Genomic DNA, 26,507 nt, shown 5'->3' with positions numbered 1-26,507 from the left:
GTGATAAGACAAGGGACAGACCATTATTTTGGGAAGAAATAATGCTAATTATTCCCCATGTTTACTTCTACATAGATGGAGAAAGGTATCTGTAAATCTTTGTATGGTATGTTTACAAGAATTATGGAGAATTTGTTTCCTTGATTTAGACAGAGTTGAACTATTATTTATATTTATTCATGTGGAGAAAAGAAAATCAAGGCATTACTGTAATACGATATTCTCTTTGCCTCCGGAGACACCAGCTTTGCAGAAATCCAAAGTCTCTGGAATCCAGAAGTTGCTGGCAGGTTGGTGGTGGGGGAGGAAACCTTTTTAATGGCAAACTAATGAGGCCCTGAGCTCCCAGAAGCAAACAGATGCGGATGAGAAAAAGAGCCAAGGACTCAAAGAGGCTGTATTCTGCGTACTCTGATTCACAGTGGGGGCAGCATCTCACGAGGGCATGTGGCCATCCCCAGAGGAAGTGGAGAAGAACAGGGAAAGTTAACATGCAGGAGCCAAAAGGGAGAGGCATGGAGGTCAGCAGCGCTGGCCTGAGCAGCAGACCTTAAGAAAGAGACTGGACTGAAGGTACCCAGCCCTGTGGCCTGGTGGTGGAGGGGAAGCGGAGAGCACAGAGCTCTTCCCCCTTCACCTAAAGTGAGCTAAAAAAATAGACTAAAAAACAGACTCTCCAAAAACTCAGTCCATAGGAGCACTGAATAGCTAACTAGGGAGGGGAAATATATGTGTATGTATAGCTTTTTGACTAATGGTAGCATTTCCAGAGTTGCTAAAACATTGCAAATGTCTGATTCTCTTGTTAAAATCTCTGGGCTATTATAGAAACCTTATTTGTGTCTTCTTTCCTTTCCTTTTTTCATTAAGTATTAAGTATCTGTATATATTATTTATTGTGAGTGATGTTAATGTTGTGCATCCTTCCGTCGGAATTATAATGCAGCACAGAAGATAAAATGTTTATAAATAATGATAGAAGAAGACAAAAAAGTCATTTTAGATAACCTTATGAGGTTATCTAAAGGGAGAAAAAGGTCTTTTTTAGGGTGGAGAAACTGAGAGCAGACTATTATGTAAAGTTTATAGGTCTGGGTCCTTGATCACATTACATTGTATGGAAATGATAAGAGCTTTCAAAACAGTGAGTGATTCTGCAGGTCATATTAGTGGAAATAGTAATTGTGAAATGTTTGGTTCTGCTGTCCAGCTATACTAGATCTTCTCTTTGAGCTATTTACAAGCAGTGTAAATACCTCTGAAAATCAATACAAAGTATATAATTGTTACCTACATCATTTGACTAAGGTAGGATGATAGATACTGTTACAGAAATATAACACCTTAGGTTGGACTAGCATTCTGGGGGGACTGAGGAACAGTAGTCTCACATAATGTTATGCAAATAGTGTGAATTGTAAACATTTAGTCTTTTCTTTCTTTGAAGACTCTTTTTAGTTTTTGAGAATTTACCACATAATCCTATATGGTAAGAAAATATAGATAGAAAGGCTTGGGCTAAACGACATTACTAGGAGAACTATTCAATATGTGAATGGCAATTGAGAGACTTGAAATTTGTTGAGAGAGAATATCTCCTTCTGCATCATCTGTTCTTCTGGAGTTCAGCCAGATTTGACTGACATTCTGCCTGCAGGCTAAGAACTCCTGACCCTTAAATTTTAAAACAGGTGGGTAAAGGGTAAAGTTCTACTGAAAAATGTCAATTTAGTGCATCAATTGCAAAACTATAATAAAACACATACATAAAACAATGAATAAATGTCGAAATACTGATTGCATTACAGATGGCCTATTACAGGGCCACTAGAAAAGTTATTTTGAAGATTTGAGTAACTGTAGCTTTTTTTTATCATGAGACTTATATCTTAGCTCTGACTTTGTACCCACATCCTTATGTCATATTGTTCTCCTTTGCCTTCCATGAATTTCCCTTTATTGAGATATAATTGTCATAAAATAAGCCATTCATATTTGAATTTTACACTGTAAGGTTTTTGTCAATATTTTATTTTTAAGTAATCTCTACACCCAGAGTGGTGCTGACACAGCCCTGAGATCAAGAGTCGCATACTCCATCAACTAAGCCAGTCAGGCACCCCTGTAAGTTTTGACTTATGACATCATCACCACAATCAAGAAAATGTCATCCTCAACTTGTGTCATGCCCCTTTGTCTGTCTCTTCTCTCTGGATCTCTGGGACTCTTTCACTAATGACATGTATAGAAAAAAGTTCTAAGAAATACTGTCTTAGAGAATTCTCTTAAATTCTAGAACTGGTCTGGATCCCTGAGCCAGTTCCTGGTCTTTGAGCCTATGTCTCCACCCACCGGCTTATTTGTACCTCTCTTGGCTTGAAGCCCTGCATGAAATTACAGTTCTGGACATGTAGTGTAGGTTAGCTTTGTTGGTGCTCTGCAGCTTCCTCAGCCACATTAAGCATTGTTGGCCAGTGCTTTCCAAACTATAGTGAGGATTGAGGCTCTTCTTAAACAAACAAACAAACAAACAAACAAACAAACAGAAAACATTCAGTCCATTGCTATTTGATGCTTCTGTAAAGGAGTAAAAATGATTACTAGAAAAATGAAATTAAAAAGTCATATGAATACAAGTCTTCATTTTTTTTCTTTAGATTCAGCAGATATAAAATTTCTCTGTCAAATTTTAAATTTCTAAGTACTTGTTTATTTCTGCACTGTTTTTAGTGCAGATTGATAGCAAAATCTCATGGTCATAGGCTACTCTGAGTGGCACTGTGATAGACAACCCTACTTTTCCCCATGTGCTTCAGTGGGTTCAGAGATCTCTCTGGCATGCTCTTAGAGTTTCCCACTTGGAATGTTCTTCATTGGCAGAATGTTTGACTTAAGAAATGAAAGAGGGCAGCCCAGGTGGTTCGGCGGTTTAGCGCTGCCTTCAGCGCAGGGCCTGATCCTGGAGACCCAGGATCCAGTCCCATGTCGGGCTCCCTGCATGGAGCCTGCTTCTCCCTCCACCTGTGTCTCTGCCTCTCTGTCTCTCTGTTTCTCATGAGTAAATAAATAAAATCTTAAAAAAAAAAAAAAAAGAAATGAAAGAAAACTAACAGTTGTTGAATACTCACTATATGCCAGCCCATTTGCAAAGCATTCTTTTATGAGGTTGTTTGTGGGCTTGTCATCTTTGGCCTTTATTATGTTGACATACACTCCCTCTATACTCACTTTGTTGAGTTTTTCAGTTCATGAATGTATGTTGAATTTTGTCAAATCCTCTTTCTGTATTGAGAGAACCATATGATTTTTATCCTATGTATTGGTAACATGTTGGTCCCTCCTTGCATTGCTGGAACAAATCTACCTTTGATCATGCTGTATAGTCCTTTTAATGTACTGTTTAATTCAGTTTGCTAATATTTAATTGAGGATTTTTGCATCTGTGCTCATCAGGGATGCTGCTGTCCATAGTTTTCTTTTCTTGTGGTAGCCTTGTCTGGTTTTGGCAACAGTATAATGCTGGCCTCTTATGTTTTGGAAGTGTTCCTTCCTCTTTTATTTTTTTGGAAGAGTTTGAGAAGTGTTGATTTTAATTCTTCTTTAAATGTAGAATTCACCAGTGAAGCCATCTGTCCTGCACTTTTGTTTGTTGGGAGGTTTTTTTTAATTTTTTATTTATTTATGATAGTCACAGAGAGAGAAAGAGAGAGAGGCAGAGACACAGGCAGAGGGAGAAGCAGGCTCCATGCACCGGGAGCCCGATGTGGGATTGGATCCCGGGTCTCCAGGATCGCGCCCTGGGCCAAAGGCAGGCGCCAAACTGCTGCGCCACCCACGGATCCCCTGTTGGGAGGTTTTTGATGATTGATTCAGTCTCCTTACTAGTAACTGGTCTGTTTAGACTATTTCTTCATGATTCGGTCTGGGCAAAACATTTTTTTTTTTTAATTTCTACAAACAACCCTGAAGTATAGGTGATATTAACCTAAGTGGAGGGTTGAATTAACTCGTTTATATTGTTCATATTCAATTAAATGTTTCTGAGTTCTTGCTATGGATCAGGTTTATCCTAGGTTCTGGGGGAGTCAACAGGAAGTAGAGCAAATAAAACTCTCTGACCTTGTGGGGCTCACATCTTTGTTGGGGGGAAAACATCATAAATAAATGAAACCTATTAGTTGGTGATAAATGATGTAGAAAGAAATAAACTAGAGAAAGGTACAGGGGGATAGGCAGTGGGGCTTGCACATTTGAGTTAGAGTACTTGGAGAAGTCTTCATGACATTTGGGCAGAGACCTGAAGGGACTGATGGGGAGAGAACCACTCAGAACTAGTGGCAGTGGTAAAGGTCCTGGAGTTTTTTGAGATGCTCACTGATATGGAGGACCTTCCTCCTAGCTAGTAAATGGCTCATCTGGGTTTGAACTCATATTTGGCCTTTTCTGTTATGCTTTACAGTTTTTAATCACTATCTATGCTCCTGGTTTAAAGATACCTGAATTCAAATAAAGTGCAAATCCATTTGGTTGTGGGAGTGTAATTTATGTCTGTTAGGGAGTTAGACTGGAAGTCTGCTCTCTATTTGAATCTTGCTTTTGATTAGGTCTGGATATTTTCCAAGGCTTTGAGTATCTTATTCCTAAACGTACAAAATAGATGAGTTTTGTAGGGTTGAGTTTCCATTTTTAAGTGGATGAAATTTCTCTAGGGGGCATAGAAAGCCAGACAAAATCAGGGAAAGGATTTTCAAAGGAGACCTGATGATTAAAGCTTTGGAAAGAAGACATTGCTTTTGTCTAAGTACTTTGAAGTTAAGGATTATGTAAGTCCTTCCTTACTACGAATGACCTGGTGCTTATCAGATAGCTCTCTTTGGCATTGACAGGAGCCTTTGTTGGGACTCTTTATTTGTCTGGTTGCTCTCCCCTGCCCGTGACTTCCCTTTGGCACATGCCAACAGCTCTGCCCCAGACCCTTTACCTGTGGTCCTAAAAGAGGACTCCAGCCGCCTCCATTTTGACCTCAGTCTCTACTTCCTAATTTATTATTAGGATTTATTAAGTTCTTTCCAGTTTCTCTCTTAACTCAGGCAGAAGACCCGTGGGTGAAGCACCCCTGACAGGAACTGAAACTACCCCTCAGGCACTAAGGGCTGCCCTGAGCCAGCCAGACCCTAACGACTGACCCTGCAGCAGTTGGGCGGTGACCTTTACTTCCCATCTGCATATACCCACCATCCTTTGTCCCACATTTTCCAGACATACACCTGGACGTATTTTTAGCACTTTGGAGACATTAGTCAGCTGTCTTCCTGGCATTGGCCTCACTGAAATAAATTCCTTTCTTGTTTCACCACCACTCCTGTCTCTGCCTTTGGATTTTGTCAGCGGTGAGTGACTGAGCCTGGTCTGTTTTGGAGCCCCTGCACTAGGATCTCTTGCACTCCTGTGCCCTGGTTCAGCTAGCTGCTGAACCTTGGACTCCTCTCTGCCCTGTCACCTCCTCTACCAACCCTAGAGTGGGTTGGGAAGATGAGGAGTGGCATGCTGTCATTCATGATTTCAAGTGTTGTATGTTTGGACAAATGTTATGATATATATATATATATATATATACACACACACACACACACACACACACACACACACACATCATTATGGTCTTAGATTATTTTCACTGCCCTAAAAATCTCTGTGCTCTGCCTGTTTATCCCCCTCTCCCCACCTCCCATGTCTTGCTGATTTCTATGTTGAAATTTAATACTTTAAGTAAGTATACTTATACATTTGGTGGGGGATACTCATTACTTTTGGAACTTATATTATCTCTTATACATAACATTCCCTTGGTAACAAGCCTCACACACTTGGAGTTACCTATCATGTAAAATAATTTTTCCTATTATTTTTTTCTTATTAGTTTGCTTTATTGTTTGTAACTTCCCATCCAATGTTGTTAGAATGGAGATGGGATTTTTAAACCTGGAGTAGTAGTATTTTTTTTCCAAACATAGTCATATGCTTTCGGTGAACTAACCATTCTACAAACAATGAAAAACAGAAATCAGCAAGGTTGGCCTTGATTATTGGTAAAACCTGAGCTCTCCCAAAGTTAGCTTAAAATACTGAATTGTTTTATTGCCCTTTAAGGATCGCAAGGAGCCCACGTAGCAAGCCCTGACAAGTACCTCTTTGTTTAAAGCTATGTTAGCCATCCAGATGTTTTTGGCTTGCTCTTTTTCATCAGAAAACACTTCTTGAAATTTTCTGGAGGCCCTTTTGGTCGGATGCAGTTCTGTATACTGTCTCTTCCCTGACTTTTTATTCTTATATTTGATAACATTTTGTTGTAGGAGGGCTGCTGGGCTGAGTGGGTCTGGACTGGACTGAACACTGACTTTCAGAGGTGCAGCTTTAGCTCCAACTCTCCTTTTCTCCTCTTCCTTTAGGCATTGTTTTTTTTTTTTTTTTTCTTTAAAGAATTTCATGGTTTGATTTGTAATGACTATTCCAGAAGTCAGTCTTGAGTCATCAGGGTTATTTAGTCTGTTGTCTCATGTGCATGTGTGTGTCAGTGGATATTTGGATAGCACAGGACATAGCAGTCTTGATTCTATAGCCAGAACCAACTTGAAAGAGAGGTTGCCAGCAGGAGAAAACAATAGCAAGATAATGCAAATAGGCATTTGTGCTCTACACCTGCATTAGGAACCAAAGGCAGCTGAGGCCAGGATTCGAAGTTTTTCTACAGTTGGTGGTAGATGAGACATAACATGAGTAAGAGGGCTTGGGAATGAGGGAGAGGCCTGGTCTTGATGTTAATATTAGAATTACAGCAGTAATAGAGGCTCATTATGCATCACTGATTTCCCCTAATCATTGTAGCTCTGTTTTGTTTTTCCTTTTAAGATTTATTTATTTTAGAGAGAGAGAACCTGAGTCAAAACCAAGAATTGGATGCCTCATCAACTGTGCCACCCAGGCGCCCCTAGCTCTGTTTTTTAAAATAAGATTTTAGGATTTATGTACAAGAACAAGAGCTACTGGATACCAGGTTTTACTCATCGTGTGAGGGAGTTGGATTAGAATTTTTGATAACAAGTCAGTCCCAATTATCATTCATCTTAAGGTAAGGAACAAAGCTCCTGGTCTCAGGTTATAATCTAGAACTGAAAGGCAAAATAAACTCATTGACCCTTCCCTCCCCCCTCCCCCTCCCCTCCCCTCCCTTCCCTTCACTTCCCTTCCCTTCCCTTTTTTTTTCCCTCCCTCCCTCCCTTCCTTCCTTCCTCCCTCCCTCCCTCCCTCCCTCCCTTCCTTCCTTCCTCCCTCCCTCCCTTCCTTCGTTTGTTTATATTGAGGTATAATTGACATAATATTATATTAGTTTTAGGTGCATAACATAATAACTCATAATAATTATGCATAACATAATTCATAATTATATATATTGAAAAATGAGGATGCCTGGGTGGCTCAGTGGTTAAGCGTCTGCCTTTTGGCTCAGGGCATGATCCCGCAGTCCCGGGATCGAGTCCCCCATCGGGCTCCCTGCATGGAGCCTGCTCCTCCCTCTGCCTATGTCTGTATCTCTCATGAATAAATAAAATCTTTTTAAAAATTAATATATTGAAAAATAATCACCACAGTAAGTCTAGTTATCATGTGTCCCAGATTTTTCTTGATATATGGCAGCATATGGTAGATATCCTGGAGAGAGAGTAATCAGTACTCAAAAGACAGAGTGCTCCCCTTAGGTAGGAAGGAAAAGGCTCTCTAACAGAGGTTTTTGACCACTTCAAATAAGGACACTCACTTCTGTTACTGCATAACTTCCTGACACTGTGGTTTGATCTTGACTCATGTCCAAATTCCTTGAAAATGCATTTGAACCTCTCAGAATACATTATGATCTCTTAGAATTGTCTCTACACTGAGTATATTGTTATATGATCAGTGACCATTACTTGTCTCCCATAAACTATATAAGCTCTTGAAAGGCAGTGAAACTGTCTCCTTGTTCCTTGGGGCTTAGCACAGAGCCTGACATTTACTAGCAGGTGGTGCTTTTTTGTGATTCCTTTCCTTGAGCATTTTCCTTTCCCTCCTTTTGCTTTGTGAGGACAGCCAGTAGAGCTTACTCTCTGAAGTCTCTCCTTGCCAACACTGCCTCTGCTATTTCTAGAGTCTCCTTGCCAACACTGCCTCTCTTATGTGCTTTGTATGTATGTCACAGTCTAGGAAGTTACTCAGGGCCAGGGGGTGTGCCATACTCATCCTTAGTGCCCTGTGCCTACAGCAGTTCATTACATGGTAGTCATTGGGTACATATTTGCTGAAATAAAAATGAAGGGACTTACAAGTATTTATTTGCCACTCACCCCCTCTGTTTTAGTGGTACGAGGTGGGTAATGATAAGTTAACACTTGCATTGGCTCAAAAGTTAATTTTTACTGTTTTTTACCCATTTGCATTTTTAACAAAAACAGTTTTTCCATATTATAATTCTTCATTTTTTAAGAGGAAAATGATGCTTCATGTGTGTGTGTGTTTTTTTTTTTTTTTAAGATTTTATTTATTCGTTCATGACAGAGAGAGGCAGAGACACAGGCAGAGGGAGAAGCAGGCTCCATGCAGGGAGCCCAATGTGGGACTCGATCCCAGGTCTCTAGGATCATACCCTGGACTGAAGGTGGCGCTAAACCGCTGAGCCACCTGGGCTGCCCAGCTTCATGTGTTTTTAAACTACTGTTCAGCATTTCTGGGAATGTAACAGTGTGGCAGTTAAAAAAATGAAAAGCTATTTTTTCTGGGAAATAAACTCTTGTCCAACTATTCTTCCTTCTTACCAAATGACTTGAATGTACTTATGAGCTTGTACATGTTTTGACACCTATGGGGAAGTATATAATAAATTGCCAGGTAGTCACCAATAATTTCTAATTATGACTCAGTTTATCTTCCATCTGCAGTTCTTAACAGAGCAAATCCTTTGCACTTGAGTTTGTAAGAACTTGTGTATTTCTAAACCATATATACTCCATCCTATTTGTTATATTTTTTCTTTAAATAGAGGTGCTTTTATTCTGAAATAGTTTTGCAATATTAAAGTTAACTGTATAAGTTGGTGGCATGATAAGACCTTGACTGTTTGGAGTATGAAATATCTATGCTTTCCTGCATCCCCATTCACAGAGGTTCCTGTAACCAGAAGGCTTAACGCTTTGGCTGAAGTCTCAAAAGCATCTCAGCTGTCATAAGTGCAAGAAATGTTTGTTTTAGTTCATGAAATGTAAATTTTTTAATCCAGTTCCCAAGAAACATGATGATTTAGAAGTATCTAAATCTGTCTTCTCCAAGAATAAATTCAATCTTGACTTTCAGGTTAACACCCTGGATTTGTTGTCCAATATCACCTTTTTTGCTATGTATTCATGAGAATTTACAGGCATTTTCATGCCAAAATGTAGCATTTTAATAATTCTGATTTTTATTGTTCAGCTAAAACTCAAGTGATACAGAATTTTGTAACAAAAAAAGCTTGTTTGACTTTTTATGTTTATCTTTGTAGAGCCTGAGATTTAGACAGAATGGTTATTATCCCATTTTGTAGTTGCTAAAGCTGAATATCAGATATTTTGATTGAACCAAAATGTCACAGCTAGTAAGTGGTAGACTTAAGACTGTAACCCAGGGACTTTTACTTGTAGTCAGGGCACCTTCCACCACTATATGGTGTTTCTGTGCATATTGAACTTATAACTAGTCTAAAGCTGTGATTTTCAGCTATGCTAAAAGCATTTAAATTTTTTTGTTACTGGTTAATATACATACAAAGGGGTACACAAATCTTTTTTTTTTTTTTTAAAGAAGATGGCTGTCTTATTTTTTTTAACTTTATTTATTTATTCATGAGAGACACAGAGAGGTAGAGGCATAGGCAGAGAAAGAAGCAGGCTCCCTGAGCTGAAGGCAGATGCTCAACAACCCAGTGACTCAGTTTAAGAGTACACAAATCTTAATTAAGCACACAGGTTGATGAATTTTCACAAAGTGAATACATAGTTATTTTGAATATGAATTCATACTAAAATTTATTTAACATGGAATGTGAAGGACCCTCTTGATTCCAAAGAAATTTATTAATTTTTAAAGATTTATTTATTTATTTTAGAGAGGGAGAGAGAGAAAATAAGCAGGAAGGACAGAAGGAGGGGGAATCTTAAGTAGACTCTGTGCTCAGTGTGGAGCCTGACATAGGACTTGATCTCACAACCCTAAGATCACAACCTGAGTCAAAACCAAGACTTGGATGGCACCGAGGTGTCCTGAAATACATTTATTTTTCAACTCCTATTACATTTTCCTCAATACTTATTTGAATTGTTTAAGTGGACTTTTAGTTTCCTAGTGTGTTCATTTCTTTGAGACTAGGAGTCTGCTCTCTGGCATAGGTAGGGGGATACACTTGTGTATAAGAATCACCACTTATAATAAACTTCATTTGGGTTTAGGCCAGTGAGGAATCAGGCAACAAATTGTGGAGTCTTAAGGTTTATTTCAGGAGTACTAAGTACCAGGCCCTATGAGCAGTCTGAAAGGCTGAGTGAAATTTTCCCAGAGGAAGTGACATTTAGGTTGAGTCCCAACTGATGATAATTATGCAAAGATGCCATTCTAGGCAGGAAGAGCAAACAGGACAAGAACATAGGATGTTGACATGTGGTAGGTCCCCATGGTTGGATTGGAGTGTGTGAAATGGGGAGCAGACTTTGGCAATGGCACTGGGAGCAGGGACATCTGAATCAGGAAGGGTCTTATGTCAGGCTGACTGCTTTTATTGTTAAGTTTCCTTGGTTATGAATAATAGGAATTGACTCTGGCAAACATGAGCTAAAAGGAATTTATTGGAAAGATAGTGGGGTGGCTCAGAGGACTAAAGAAAGGGCCAAACATCCAGGTCTCTGAGAGGATAAAGAACGAGAGCAACTCCTAGCATCTCAGCAGAAGAATCCATGGAATTTCTCTGTAGGGTGATACCATTAGTTGGCTTATCCTACCTGCTGAGGACTGTCTCTACTCAGATTTCTGATTTTCAAGAAAAAGAATCTAATTATCTTAGTTCAGGTCCAGTGCCCAACCAGGACCAGTCACTGTTGCAGGGATAAGAGCAAACACTGTCTAATCAGATGCCTGTTTTGTAATCAGGAAAACTAGATCTGAAACAGAGTGGAGGGAGGGAGGTGTATTGCAAACCACATGGAAAGGGGGTGGGTTGCAGATAGTAATCAAGAAAGAGAGCTATTAGATGGATGTTACATTAATCCAAGGGAGAAGTGATGGTGCCAGAAGTAGGTAAAGTAGGTACTTTCCACAGGGATATAAAGAAGTGAATAGACTCAGATATTTAAAAGGAGGAAAAGAAAGGACTCTGCAGTTGGACATTGGGAGGTTTGTAGGGATGTTTGATGAGTTGAGGATGAGTCCTGTGTTTCTGGCTTTGGTCACTGAGTGAATGGTGTTGCCATATGTGGAGAAGAGCTAATTTCAGGCAGGGAACAGGGTTTTCATTTGGTTTTGAAGTGTTGAGTTGGCATACCTAAGTGTAGACCATGTTTAATTTAAGGACGCTTCATTACTTCTGGAATTCCAATCCTGCCATCAGGGTCCTCTCACTCGGATATAGGGACATAGGCCAGGACTGTCCCTTTCCTGTCATGTCCTTGGGCAACTAGAATCTTCCCACAGTATTGCCATGGAAATTTACAAGCTGCATCCCCTTCTCATCCTCCTATACTTTGGACTCTTACAGGTCCAAGATACAATTGGGGATTGTATCTTGCTCAAACTCAAAAAGACTCCCAGAGCTAGGAGCATTTAGGACCGGGTATTGCCCTTTAGGGTCTTTGTTTAGATATTATTGTGGTTAGACAAGGCTTACTTTTCTATGACACTGTTTTTCTTTCTTCTTTCTTTCTTTCTTTCTTTCTTTCTTTCTTTCTTTCTTTCTTTCTTTTTTCTTTAAGATTTTATTTGTTTATTTGACAGCACGAATGCAAGGAGGGATAGCAGCAGAAGGAGAAGGAGAAGCAGCTTCTTTGCTGAACAGGGAGCTTGATATGGGGCTCAGTCTCCGAACCCCAGGATCATAACCTGGGCAGAAGGCAGATGGCTGGCATCCAGGCACCCCTATGACCATGTTTTCTTGACATAATCTCATCTGAGTTTGAAAATACTTGAAAATTGGGGACTGACTTGATTTAAAAGTTTAAATTATAATTGGAAGTTTTTTAAATAGTGTTCTAATTTAGTAGTGTTCAGTGATATGGTCAAGTCAAACCCTGATAGGTGGTTCCTTTAGATAGTTTAATCAGTCCTTTTGCCATCAGGTAGCTTAATGGCCTCAGAAATCCTCTAGGGCAGTAGTTCTCAGTGGGGCTAGAACTCTTCCCTAAGGAGTAACCAGGAACTTGTGGGGTATTTTTTTGTTACTTTAATGGCTTGGGCAAGGGGCACATAGGCATTGGGTTGGTGAGGGCTGGGGATGCTAGATGTCATGGACTTTGCATCCACGGGACTTTGGTGCAAGTTAAAAAGAAAAAAAAAAAACCTTGGGCAGCCCGGGTGGCTCAGCGGTTTAGCGCCACCTTCAGCCCAGGGCCGGACACCCGGGATCAAGTCTCACGTCAGGCTCCCTGCGTGCAGCCTGCTTCTTCCTCTGCCTCTCTCTCTCTCTCTCTCTCTCTGTCTCTGTCTCTTATGAATAAATAAATAAAATCTTTTTTTAAAAAAACTTTTATAATTATCTGAGATAGCACCTGGTTCTATTTTAGATATAATAATGGATTACTTTTACACAGTTTCAGTAAACACTAAGTGTTTCAAGAATGCCCTGAAATTTGTAAGTTGAGTGAAAAATGAAGTTTGCTCGGGATTTTACTGTAAAGCTCTACTCTCATAGGTAGTATTAATTTCTTTTTTATCCTGTTCAGAATCTCAAAGCCTTTAAGATAACAATTAGGATATATTGAGGAGCATCTGAGTGGTGCAGTCAGGTAAGTTTCTGACTTGGTTTTGGCTCAAGTCATGATCTCAGGGTCGTAATATTGAGTCCTGTGTGGGAGTTCAGCGTAGAGTCTGCTCAAGACTCTCTCCCTCTCCCCCTCCACTCTGCTTTCTCTCTATCTCTCTCTCAAATAAGTAAATACATTTTTTAAGAAATAGAAAACCTGAACAGGCCAATAACCAGGGAGGAAATTGAAGCAGTCATCAAAAACCTCCCAAGACACAAAAGCCCAGGGCCAGATGGCCTCCCAGGGGAATTCTATCAAACGTTTAAAGAAGAAACCATACCTATTCTACTAAAGCTGTTTGGAAAGATAGAAAGAGATGGAGTACTTCCAAATTCATTCTATGAGGCCAGCATCACTTTAATTCGAAAACCAGATAAAGACCCCACCAAAAAGGAGAATTACAGACCAATATCCCTGATGAACATGGATGCAAAAATTCTCAACAAGATACTAGCCAATAGGATCCAACAGTACATTAAGAAAATTATTCACCATGACCAAGTAGGATTTATCCCTGGGACACAAGGCTGGTTCAACACTCATAAAACAATCAATGTGATTCATCATATCAGCAAGAGAAAAACCAAGAACCATATGATCCTCTCATTAGATGCAGAGAAAGCATTTGACAAAATACAGCATCCATTCCTGATCAAAACTCTTCAGAGTGTAGGGATAGAGGGAACATTCCTCAACATCTTAAAAGCCATCTACGAAAAGCCCACAGCAAATATCATTCTCAATGGGGAAGCACTGGGAGCCTTTCCCCTAAGATCAGGAACAAGACAGGGATGTCCACTCTCACCACTGCTATTCAACATAGTACTGGAAGTCCTAGCCTCAGCAGTCAGACAACAAAAAGACATTAAAGGCATTAAAATTGGCAAAGAGGAAGTCAAACTCTCCTCTTCGCCAATGACATGATACTGTACATAGAAAACCCAAAAGCCTCCACCCCAAGATTGCTAGAACTCATACAGCAATTTGGTAGCGTGGCAGGATACAAAATCAATGCCCAGAAATCAGTGGCATTTCTATACACTAACAATGAGACTGAAGAAAGAGAAATTAAGGAGTCAATCCCATCTACAATGGCTCCCAAAAGCATAAGATACCTAGGAATAAACCTAACCAAAGAGGTAAAGGATCTATACCCTAAAAACTATAGAACACTTCTGAAAGAAATTGAGGAAGACACAAAGAGATGGAAAAATATTCCATGCTCATGGACTGGCAGAATTAATATTGTGAAAATGTCAATGTTACCCAGGGCAATTTACACGTTTAATGCAATCCCTATCAAAATACCATGGACTTTCTTCAGAGAGTTAGAACAAATAATCTTAAGATTTGTGTGGAATCAGAAAAGACCCCAAATAGCCAGGGGAATTTTAAAAAAGAAAACCATAGCTGGGGGCATCACAATGCCAGATTTCAGGTTGTACTACAAAGCTGTGGTCATCAAGACAGTGTGGTACTGGCACAAAAACAGACACATAGATCAATGGAACAGAATAGAGAACCCAGAAGTGGACCCTGAACTTTATGGTCAACTAATATTCGATAAAGGAGGAAAGACTATCCACTGGAAGAAAGACAGTCTCTTCAAGAAATGGTGCTGGGAAAATTGGACATCCACATGCAGAAGAATGAAACTAGACCACTCTCTTGCACCATACACAAAGATAAACTCAAAATGGATGAAAGATCTAAATGTGAGACAAGATTCCATGAAAATCCTAGAGGAGAACACAGGCAACACCCTTTTGAACTCAGCCATAATAACTTCTTGCAAGATACATCCACGAAGGCAAAAGAAACAAAAGCAAAAATGAACTATTGGGACTTCATCAAGATAAGAAGCTTTTGCACAGCAAAGGATACAGTCAACAAAACTAAAAGACAACCTACAGAATGGGAGAAGATATTTGCAAATGACTATCAGATAAAGGGCTAGTTTCCAAGATCTATAAAGAACTTCTTAAACTCAACACCAAAGAAACAAACAACCCAATCATGAAATGGGCAAAAGACATGAAGAGAAATCTCCCAGAGGAAGACATAGACATGGCCAACATGAGAAAATGCTCTGCATCTCTTGTCATCAGGGAAATACAAATCAAAACCACAATGAGATACCACCTCACACCAGTGAGAATGGGGAAAATTAACAAGGCAGGAAACCACAAATGTTGGAGAGGATGCGGAGAAAAGGGAAGCCTCTTACACTGTTGGTGGGAATGTGAACTGGTGCAGCCACTCTGGAAAACTGTGTGGAGGTTCCTCAAAGAGTTAAAAATAGACCTGCCCTACGACCCAGCAATTGCACTGTTGGGGATTTACCCCAAAGATACAGATGCAATGAAACGTCAGGACACCTGCACCCCCATGTTTATAGCAGCAATGTCCACAATAGCCAAACTGTGGAAGGAGCCTCGGTGCCATCGAAAGATCAATGGATAAAGAAGATGTGGTCTATGTATACAATGGAATATTACTCAGCCATTAGAAACGACAAATACCCACCATTTGCTTCAACGTGGATGGAACTGGAGGGTATTATGCTGAGTGAAGTAAGTCAATCGGAGAAGGACAAACATTATATGTTCTCATTCATTTGGGGGAATAAAAATAATAGTGACAGGGAATATAAGGGAAGGGAGAAGAAATGTGTGGGAAATATCAGAAAGGGAGACAGAACATAAAGACTCCTAACTATGGGAAACAAATTAGGGGTGGTGGAAGGGGAGGAGGGCGGGGGGTGGGGGTGAATGGGTGACGGGCACTGAGGGGGGCACTTGACGGGATGAGCATTGGGTGTTATTCTGTATGTTGGTAAATTGAACACCAATAAAAAATAAATTTATTATAAAAAATGTATATTGAAAAGGGTATTGTTTTTTATTTTAAATGAGAGATGATTGGTAAACTAATGTTTTCTCAAGTGAAATAGGGCAGACACACCAAGGAGAATATATGTGTAGGGATGAACATGGTAAACTTGTTGGGTTATAAATGTGTTTCATAAAGAAGGACCTAAGAAACATAGAAAGATGTAGACTTTCAGTAGCACTTGATCTGGTAAATCAAATTGGGTGAGATTACCCCCAGATATTTTAAAAAGCTGGAGAGGAAAAGATATGCAAGGACATTGAACAAGTTACAAAGTAGATCTGTGTCCATTCAGAGGGTATTCTATGGAAAACATGTATGCTGATTTCTTTTTATCTGTGAGTCTTATAAAGGAAAAAGGAAGCGCGGCAATGAATGGATGAAAAAGGCTGGTTCTTTACCAAGGCTCACAAACTGTAGCTGGTGATGACACAGAACCGTAGCTCCATCTGCTGGAAAGAAGCAGACCTGCCCTTGCACAGTGTATAAGTGAAAGTGACCCTCTTTCTGTATGTAGTCCTAGTGAGCCACCCAGGATTTATTAAATACTCCAGGTGTGCAAGATAATACCTTGTCAGGCTCTAGGGTAATAGTAGTAAAAACTTAGATGCATTCCTTGCTGTCCCTGTGCTTAATTCTGAGAGGCTTTCTGCTTTTAAAAAGAAAAAGACTTCAATTTAGCTAGTACATTTTTGCATTCTACATTCCCTTCTTAGACTTCTTCATGGATGACTTTTAAGAAGTCATGTAACCTCTCTCTGAGCATCATTTCCCTTATCTGTAAGATAAAAACCAATACCTCTCCTACAGGCTCAGGCAGGTTTTAAACTTTTATTAAATGCCTAGTGTGTGTGGCAGACACAGGCACGAAGGGCATAAGATAAGTAGGACCCCAGTTCTTGCCCTCACGTGGGTTAGACAAAAAAGCCCTTAGAATGTAAGTGAGAGGGCATCATGGGGGCCCTGAAGTGGAGTGCCTAATACATACAGGAGAGTGGGGTTGGAGAAGAGTTGGGACAGGTTTATTTGAAGACCTGATGCTTCAGTTGTACAAGGATATTAGAGTTAGCAAGAGGAAGATGGAAAGATCTGTCAGGCTGAGGGGCCAACATAAGCAGCAGCATCAAGATGAGGGCCTGCATGGCATGTGTCACTGCAGGGTTGCATAAAGTGAGGGGCAGGGAGTGTCCAGAGATTAGGGTTAGCAGGCCAGGGAATATAGGGTTTGCTTGCTTCTTAAGGGGCTTACCTTTGTGCTCAGTGCACTGGAGAACCATTGTAGAGTTTAAGCAAGTTCCATTGAGAGACCCCTGGTTGTTTAGATGACTTGCAGGTTAGATCTGGATTTGGTTGAAGGCAGAGAACCCAGTTAAGAGGCTGCAGCCACAGACCAAGTGAGTAATCATGAGGACTAGAATAGTGGCAGGGCTAAAAATGAGAATGATGTGGGGCAAAGGGACACATTTAAAAATGAGTTAGGAATTAAAATTAGCAGAAGTAGTTGGCTTGAGGGTAAGATGTCAAGAGTGATTAGGGGATCCTACCTTGGGTGACTAGTTGGATAATGTTGCCATACTTTAGAGAAGGCATATGAAAGGAAGAGCTGGCTGTGAGCATGGAAGGGAAGGGGGACTGGTTTATTTAGTCATTTTGAGTAAAGCCGCTAGCAGACAATTTGATGTGTGACTGTGAGTTCAGTAGAAAGGTCTGGCCAATGCTGCTAACATGCAGGAAGTGGAGCCATGAGAGATGATGAAGTCATCAGGGACAGTGTGCATAGTGATACAAGCAGAGAGCTAGGGTTTGAATTAGGGAAGTTGCCACACCTAAAAGGCAAGCAGAGGAGGAGGGGACAGTGACAGGGTGATGAGAAACACAGGGGTAATGGCCTGGAGACCAAGGATATTGAATTGGAAATTACTAGGAGAGCATTGTTTATAATGTCAAATGTAAGATAAAGATTGAAAAATGTCTTCTGGATTTGCTCTTGCCTGGAAAAATTTGTCCGAAGAGAGGAGGAGGGGGTGAGATGATAGCTAGAAGGACTCAGGATAGACTTCTGCTGATGGCCTCCCTGAGCATGCATTGCCCCTTTGTCCATCACAACACTGTTTCCCTTCATGGTGCATGGTGATCAGTAAAGAATTGGGACACAAAGACGTGGCAGATATTTGCCTCTTCTGGATTTTAATTGCAATAACATAAGTTACTTTCTTGAAGAGAATTCCATATGCTGGGAATCTTGCTCAGAAGACTTCCGTTCTATTTTCCTTCTCCCAGGAGTGCTTGTGGCTGCTTTCCAGGGTCTCTGTCTGTGGTATAGTACTGTCCCCTGTGGGAATGAGGATGGAAGCTGCTTCTCACCCACACACAGCTTTTGTACTTCCAGCTTCTTCTGTATCCCACTCACCCCAAGAGAGAGTAAGTGAATTGAGGCCAGAAAAGTCCTCCGGCTGGAATTGTACAGTGTTGAGTATTCTGTGCAAAGTCCAAACCCAGCTCTGATGGTCGGGCTTTACAGTGAGCCATGAAAGTGGAGCCTGTGAGATGCTCCCAGGAGTGCTGGGCAGAGCCCTGAGGTTGAGAACTCACTGTGCCAGTAACTTGTCCTGGGTGAGTTCTTTGACCTCTCCAGACACCAGACTGCTTCCCTACGGTGTAGATGGCCCTTCGGGGTGCCTTTCACTTCTGCCTTTCTACTGACAGTCAGTCGCTGTCTCTCAATGCTGCCAGTACCCAGGCTCTCGGGTTTGCATAATAAGCAAAGGTGAGGAGTTGTATTCTTGTTTTTAAAGATTTGGCTCAGGTCCTATCACTGAGAGATGCTGTTATCATTCTAAAAATGGCTGCTTTATAGTAAAGAAATTGTGTAAGAAACTTCCTTATACTATTCTCAATGTGCCAGGGCAAGGAAGTCGTCATTTATGGAAGTGGAAGGCTGTAATTAGTTCTACTGAGTTCCTCCAGCTCAACCAAAGATTCCTTTATTATTCTTCAATGGAAACTTGGCATCCAGGGGTCCTGGGAGATGTATTGACCTTACTCCTTCTCTGCACTGTTTGTCAAGGGTATCTAGGACAGAAGGAGCTATTTGTCTGCTTAGGCTGCTAGAGTTTGGCCTGCTTGTCTCAAAACTTGGCCTGAGCCACCAGGAAGAGAAAATAAGACTAGCCGCCTAACACTGAAGTGGTAAAGCATTAGAGAAGTAAAAGAAGCTCTGTTAATTCAAACATGTAGATACTGTCAAGATCCAAAAGGGTGAAGGGTGGGGGCTATCTTTTTGTGAATGCTCTACCACTTTCTAGCTGATTGATTACTGTTTGTTTTTCTAAATATTTTCTGCACATTACAAATGCTTTCAATAAGTTTATGGATGAATTTCTTAACTTAAGTACATAAAACACTCAACAGGATATAAGTTATGACATTTAGGGGTGTTGCCTTATTGCTTTAGAACTTTGGGGTTATCGTGTAACACACTGAGTCACATGACTTGACTGAATGCAGGGAAAAAAAAACCCTCAACTTGGTTTCATTGGCTTAAATATAGCTCGAGGCAACAGACACAAAGTTAAGATGAGGAAGTACTTTATGGTGTAGGAAACAGGAGCCTTTAAAGATAATTCACTGTGATCTGAACTGGTTGCCCAGGCCCTGATAAATAAGTGAAAACAAGAGCAGAAGTACCAGAAAGGAGATGCTTTATTCTTGAGGTGAGAGCAAGGGAGTCTGAAGGGATAGCAGGGAAAGTACTTGGAATATCAACTTGCTTTTGCAGAGGTGGGGCTGTGTATACAAAAGTTATTAAGGCAGAAGAGTGGAAGTTTGGAAGAAGACATTCATCGAAAAGATATTTGTCGAAACTTGCATATCCAGTAAGAAAAACAGTCTTGGGTAAGTTGTAGTAGCTTACTAGTACTAATTAAATTTTTCTTTTCGCTGCTGTAAAGTGTCATGTTTGTGGTTCTTACTTCCTGCGGGTGCATATTTAATTACTGAGTATATGTGAAAGCATATGTGTATATGTAAAAGCATGTTTTATTGGTTTCAAAGAGGGTGAGGAAGGGGGCTATACCCTTATATTTGCAGAGAAAACATTAACAACCTTGAATAGTGTTTAGTGCCGATAGTTTATGGTTCTGCAGAGACATAGAATATTTTTATAGTAATGCTCTTTGTCATTTTATTACATTAAATATTTTTAACCCAAATTCTGTGTAGGCTCTTAAACAAATAAACAATCACATACTGTTTAATACTATTAGTGAATATCTGTCTTACCATGGCGTGGAAAAAGCAACTATAACTGTTTGAATTACTTATTCATTAACCAGTAGGCCATTTGTAAAGCAACCTTAATGTGCCAAGCCACATTTGTAGAACATTTGTTCAGAGGTGATTATTTACCCCAAAAGGATCTTGTGCCATACACATGATCTGCCTTACACAATGAACTTCCTTAGAGATTAAAATGTATTCATGAAAACATTTATTTATCAGTCAGTCTGCAGAAGCATTATAACCTTGAGAGGAACACAGCTATGATCTAGAATGAGGTGATATATAAGGGACTTTCTTATTTTATATATGTTATATACCTATAGATACATGTTTTTTATATGTAGACACATAGTCATGAAATATGGAATCGTTATAGCATTTGGAAAACAATTCTTTTTTTTCAAGTACAAGAAAGAAAAGGTTAAGAAGAGGATGATCATTTTGCTTTGGTCTTACAAATTAATAGAAAGGGTACATTAGCTTGCAACAACAAGGCACTGTGCATGGCTTATGGAATAAAAAATGAATGAGATACCTTGGATAAACATACACACAGTGGTGTAAAAAAAATTACATATAAATAACCGGGTATAATCAGACCAGCATGAGTACTTTCAAATTCTGGGGGATGACCAAAAGAAGAAGCGGCCTGTAATTCTCAGGGACAACACCATTTAGTGGATTGTTAAATTGGGTTTCGAAGAATGAGTGAATTTCAGCACTTAAAATATGATGGGAAAAGGTATTCTTCCAGGTACATTTGGTGACATCTCGAGCAAAGGTTTGCAGGTCAGTTTTACTTCTCTGTTCAGAATCCTCTATTGCCTTTCCACCTCACCTAGAATGGAACCTAGAGTGCTTATTCTGGTCTGCAAGGGCATACTTGATGTGAGCCCTGCCCTTGGGTTCTTCTTTTTCTTTTTCTTTCTTTTTTTTTTTTACAGATTTTATTTATGTGCTGTGATAGCACTGATGTCTTGCCATGTTAATTAATTAATTGTGCACAACTACACAAACATGTGCCTTCAACGCAGGGAGTGTAGACTGTGTGAATGGCTCAGGAACAAGGACGGTGTCTTATCTTTCTGCACTGTCCCTCTCTCCCCTGCCACCACCCAAAGGTTTGGCCCTGGCTCCTTGAAGGCACTCACCGAATGTTTTCCCACCAAAATGTTCTGTTACATTGAAAGTCCTACCACTGTTTGTGGAAGTATTTTCCTTAACTGCTGTTGAGTCTGGTGGTAGTTTGGTAGTAGTAGCTCCTTGCTCTTATTTGTATACAGGTAGATACCATTATTGTATTTTGTATGGCATGAGTAATAAAATATGCACACTTTCTTTAAAAAAGAAGAAGGAGAAGGAGAAGGCAGAGACATAGGGAGAGGGAGAAACAGGCACCTCGCAGGGAGCCTGATGTGGGACTCGATCCCAGAACCCCGAGATCACGCCCTGAGCCAAAGACAGACGCTCAACTGCTGAGCCACTCAGGAGTCCCTCCTCTTTCTTTCAGATACTTTGTCTTTCATGTTCCCTCCTGTGTCCCCAGTGCCTGGAGTTCTAAGTGCTCAGTAAATGAGTCTAGAATAAATCAAAGAAATTTAAAGGTATCTAATGTGCTAGGACGTAAGATGTGTTTGTGGGATAAGCATGATAGGGAATGCACATGGAGTACCAGTCTGGAATGCAATATAAAGTTTTGGGGTAATTTTTGCAGGGAAGGGATATATGTAACTTTGCAGTGTGGAGGATAGTCTTGGAGAACCAGATAGTGGAGAATGTAACACCATACGAAACATTGTGCCAGCGATTCCTTCACACAATCGACATTTAACTCGTTTTCTCCGTGCTAAGCACTGTGTTCAGTTCTGGGGATACAAAGATGACTGATAAATAGTTCCAATTGTTAGGAGCAGATATGTGAACATCCTGCAGTAGAGGTCTCAATGAATGATGTGATGGGGACTTGAACCAGGGCCTTATCAGAGGTAGCAGAGACTATTAAATCTCATTGATTGTTTCTTGGTGTCAATAGCTCTAAGAGTTCCCAGAGAAAAAAATGAAGCTGTTTAAGGGAACCTCAAAGGGTCATTCGTCTTAATACAGAAACCCTACAGTGATTTTGAATTACATCTTGCCCAAAAGTTCTTATCAATACATTGATTGGTACATTCATTCTCAGAAGATATATATATATATATATATATATATATATATATATATATATATATATGAACAGCACCTCAATAACTGCCTCTACCCAGTGTCTATACTAGGTCAGATTTTAGCTCCAAATGAGTGCATCATTTTGGGGGCATAGTTTGCCAGTCTACAGAATGGAGATGGTATCTTACAGAGTGGCGAATTTAATTAAGTGAGGTAATGTATTAGGAAAGTATTTTATATACCAAACAAGTATATGATGGTATTGTTGAGGATGAGGATGGGTACTCTACCACCCCAGATGAGAGTTTGGGGTAGGTTACATAGAACATGGAAAAATAGAAAAATGAATTTTACCAAATATTCTGTGTTGGGAGGAAAGAAGAGGCAGATATTCTCTTAGCAATATATTTACAGGGCTTAAAAACTATGCTAAATGGAAGTTTCTTGGCACCATGGGGAACTGTTTGGACAGCTAGTTCTTTGTGTTCAACCATTCATGTTTTTTTTTTTAAGATTTTATTTATTCATGAGAGACACACAGAGAGAGGCAGAGACACAGGCAGAGGGAGAAGCAGGCTCCATGCAGCGAGCCCAATGTCGGACTTGATCCCAGGACTCCAGGATCACACCCTGCACCAAAGACAGACGCTCAACCCCTGAGCCACCCAGGCGTCCCATTCATGTTTTTTTTTTTCTAATTTGACAGTTTCAGATCTGTAGGGAGAAACTGCCTTTCTCGTTCATGTATTTTATTCACTGAGTCTCTTTATTCTTCACACACTTTGGTATAATCAAAAGACTGTGGGTTTTAGAACTACCGGACATGGGTTCAAATACCTTAGTCAAAAGATTCCTTATCTGTAAATGGCATTAATTCCTAATCTGTAAGTAGTGATGATTAATTGACATGTGTACAAGGATCCTGGCTTTATATTTGGTGGGATTTAGGTGGTCAAGAAATGTTCCCTCCTCTCTCTCTCTCTCTCTCTCTCTCTCTCTTTTTTATAGTGGTAAAATACATGTACCATAGAATGTACCATTTTAACCATTTTTAAGCATAGAAATCAGTTAATTGTATTCATGATGTTGTGCAATTGTCACCACTACATCAAAAACTTTTTATCATCCCAGATACTCTATATCCCATTAAGCATTAACTCCCCATTCTTTCCTCCTAGGCCACAATAACTTTTAATTTCCTTTCTGTCTTTATGAATTTGCCTCTTGTATATTTATATAAGTGGACTTATATAACATAAGAGCTTCTTTGGCTTCTTTCACTTAGCATAATGTTTTTGAGGTTTATCCATATTGTAGCACATGTCAGAATTTCTTTCCTTTTTATGGATAAATATTACTGCATTCTATGGGTATAGCACATTTTGCTTGTCCATTCATCTGTGGAAGGATTTGTTCCCATCTTCCAGCTATTATGAATAATGCTGCTGTGAACACAAGGCTACAAATAGTATGTTTGAATCCCAGTTTTCAGTTCTTTGGGGTATATGCCCAGAATTGAAATTGCTGAGCCATATGGAAACTCTATGTTTAACTTTTTGAAGGACCACCAGACTGTTTCCCCACTTTGTTTTTCATTTTATTCTGCACCATTCATACATGTCTCCTTTAAGATCTAGAACTACTAGAGCTCAAGATCGAAAGAAATAGAGTTTTATTGAATATTTGATGATCTCAGTGATTTTTCTCTCTTTCTAAACAGTGTGAATCTCTTCAAACTCTCCCATCCATAGATTTTCTTCTTTCTCTCTTGCTCTTCTTCCTCAAATCTGTTCCCCTTCTCTCTCTTTTTTTTTTACGATTTTATATACTTATTCATGAGAGAGACAGAGAGAGAGGCAGAGACATAGGCAGAGGGAGAAGCAGGCTCCCTGCAGGGAGCCTGATGCAGGACTTGATCTCAGGACCCCAGCATCACTACCTGAGCCAAAGGCAGATGCTCAACCACTGACCCACCCAGGTGCCCGTATGTTTTCTTTTCCTCACCAGCTTTTTCCCTCTCCCCTCTTATTCTGTCGTCACCCCTCATCTTTTCTAAAGGGAGAAAATCTGTCAGGAACTGGTCGTTCTCTGTCTCCCAGCTGCACATGGACCTGGAGTTATTGTCCTTCTAGTGGAATGCGTTTTAGAGAAGGAATGAGATCAAGAGGCTAGATCACAATGATGCATAATGAACTTCTTTAAGCCAGACTTTCAGAACGATTGACATCTGTAATAAATAATGGCAAGTATTTGGGAAAAGTTGGTTGGAAAATAAGAAAATAGCATCATCCTAGAGAGAAACTGTTTTCAGCGTTGCCAGCTCAGCACACTGTTAGCAACAGCTTGGAGGAAATCAAAAAAGAATTTTTCACAGATGAATCAGCCAGAAATAAACCGCTGACTGCCAAATTAGATGTGATTTCTTAGTCAAAGGGATTGCTTTTCATTCCCCATAATCCTGATTGGCCTGGTCAGTAATGGAAAGTCAGTATTCAGTGTGATTTTACTTACATCTCAGACCGTTATAAAGGTCTTCATTCATTTTATATCTGATGGGATGCTAGTGGGAAATAAAGGATGTATCCATGCATTTTAGGAGAGCATAGTGTACACACATCAAGTAGCTAAAATTACAACAAGGCTACACATGACTTTAGTCAGTAGCGATGAGCAATGATAATAGTCCTAAGGAGGTGAGCTGCAGCCAGAATTTTGACCTTCATTTTAATGATTTATTAACACATAGACCAGTAGAGAGGTGCGGGGAAGAATATGGCAGGTAAGCAGATGATGGGAATAGATAATGCAGCTGTGGGGAAGGGGGATAGATGTTGCTTAGAAAGTACCCCACAGCTCTGCCTGGTACGAGTGATTCTGTGGACATAATTAGAGTGGAAAGGAAAGAAAAAAAGAGAATTGCGATCCAGACTTTCCATGACTAACCCCAGGATGACTACATCAGCGACTCAACATGTCTGCAGGGTTTCTGAGACTTTCAAAGAAAAGGAAGTAACATTTACCAAGAACGCACTTTGTGCTGGTAAATGCTAAAATGCTTTCCCTTCTGTTAGTCCTTGAGCCTATGAGGGAGTTTCATTATGCCCATATTTAAGGATGAAGAATCTAACCCACAGGTGAGGAAATTTGCCTTTTTGCTAATAAGAGATAGAGTCCAGGTTGCTGCTCTTTCTCAGTAAACCAGGCTTATTCTATTATCTAATTTTGTGCTATCCAAAAATACAAAATATGAGCGACATCACATGTATAATTTAAATTTTTCTAGTAGCTGCATACACAAAGAAACGGGTGAAATTAATTTTAATAATATATTTTATTTAATTCCACATGCCAAGCTGTTGTCATGTCCAAACTATATACATATTATGTAACATATTAAAACTATTGAGATACTTTACATTTTTCTGAGCTAAATCTTTGAAATCCCAACTCCATTTTACATTTACAGCACATCTTGGTTTGAGCTAGCCACATTCCAAATTGCTGTGTGGCTACGAAATTAGCATAGGTCCAAGAAAGGTATCTAGACTTATCCTAAAAAATTGAGGTTAGAGGCTCTGCCTTGAAGTCATTGGGAGGAAATAAGATGGGGCAGGAGAGTAGCTTCTTTTAAGATGGAAAACTATAGAAGAAAAGTACCATACATGAAAGACAGGACTGCTCTTTAAAAGCAAGTGAAGAGGGCAGCCCCAGTGGCTCAGTGGTTTATTGCCGCCTTCAGCCAGGGGTGTGATCCTGGAGTCCTGGGATCAAGTCCTGTGTCGGGCTACTTGCATGGAGCCTGCTTCTGCCTGCCTGTCTCTCTCATGAATAAATAAAATCTTTTAAAAATAATAAAAAAATAAAAGGAAGTGAAGATATAACGTTCAGACTCATTGAGTCACTGTGTTGTACACCTGAAACTAATGTAAACACCGTGTGTCAACTATGCTTAAATTAAAAATGAAAATTACGAAAGTAAAGATGGAGACCCGGCTGGCTCAGTCAGTGGAGCCTCCAACTCTTGATCTCTGGGTTGTTAAGTTCAGGCCCGCCACATTGGATATAGAAATTACATAAAAATAAAATCTGAAAGAAAGA

At 39.9% G+C, this 26,507-nt stretch overlaps 1 protein-coding gene across 3 annotated transcripts in view; it reads left to right on the top strand.

The window, feature by feature from the left end:
• Positions 1-26,507, top strand: part of LIMS1 (LIM zinc finger domain containing 1) — a 149,237-nt gene that overhangs the window by 35,578 nt on the left and 87,152 nt on the right. Inside the window, exon 1 of one of the 3 annotated variants that reach the window (XM_055328729.1) lies at positions 19,838-19,859. The exons of the other annotated variants lie outside the window; for them this stretch is intronic. The gene's annotated coding sequence lies outside the window, so the exon portion shown is untranslated. Of the gene's footprint in view, positions 1-19,837; positions 19,860-26,507 lie in introns of those variants that run through there. 3 annotated transcript variants of the gene reach the window in all.

Source organism: Nyctereutes procyonoides, unplaced genomic scaffold, assembly GCF_905146905.1.
Source record: "Nyctereutes procyonoides isolate TBG_1078 unplaced genomic scaffold, NYPRO_anot_genome, whole genome shotgun sequence".
Classification (NCBI taxonomy): Eukaryota; Metazoa; Chordata; class Mammalia; order Carnivora; family Canidae; genus Nyctereutes; species Nyctereutes procyonoides.
Note: the sequence above shows the minus strand (reverse complement) of the source record. Positions and strands in the feature narration are given on the sequence as shown.